Raw genomic sequence first — 434 nt, forward strand, 5'->3', positions numbered from 1 at the left:
CTAGAGTGACGTAATAGTGACATTTGAGTGGCATCATTCTGCGGTCTCGAACGGTCTTCCAGGAACCAGAAGTAAGAACATATAGGTGTCATTAGTCGTGCGATTGACGTATGACTCTTTCGTTAATGCTCAGACTGCTGACTAGCGCAGCGCAAGACGGGAATTCTACCTCGTATAAAATACATATGTATCAATAGCAATACAAGTGAAAGTGAGGGTAATGGTAATATGATAATGATGATACTAAACGCGTAAACGGCTAACACACATTACACCCGCTGAGAAAGATCTGCTACTTATAAGGATAACTTAACAAATTTCGAAATTCCAAGACACTACAAAAGAAAAATGAAATCGGATGTTAACACCCCACACACATAAATGTAGGCTAATGTAGGCTACTATTAAGCAATTGTATCAGTCTTACCACCTGT

The 434-nt window shown here is 39.4% G+C and overlaps 1 pseudogene; it reads left to right on the forward strand.

Moving 5' to 3' along the window:
- Window positions 1–434, forward strand: part of LOC119585406 — a 16,513-nt pseudogene that overhangs the window by 5,217 nt on the left and 10,862 nt on the right.

The sequence above is a fragment of the Penaeus monodon genome, chromosome 19 (assembly GCF_015228065.2).
Source record: "Penaeus monodon isolate SGIC_2016 chromosome 19, NSTDA_Pmon_1, whole genome shotgun sequence".
NCBI classification, from domain to species: domain Eukaryota; kingdom Metazoa; phylum Arthropoda; class Malacostraca; order Decapoda; family Penaeidae; genus Penaeus; species Penaeus monodon.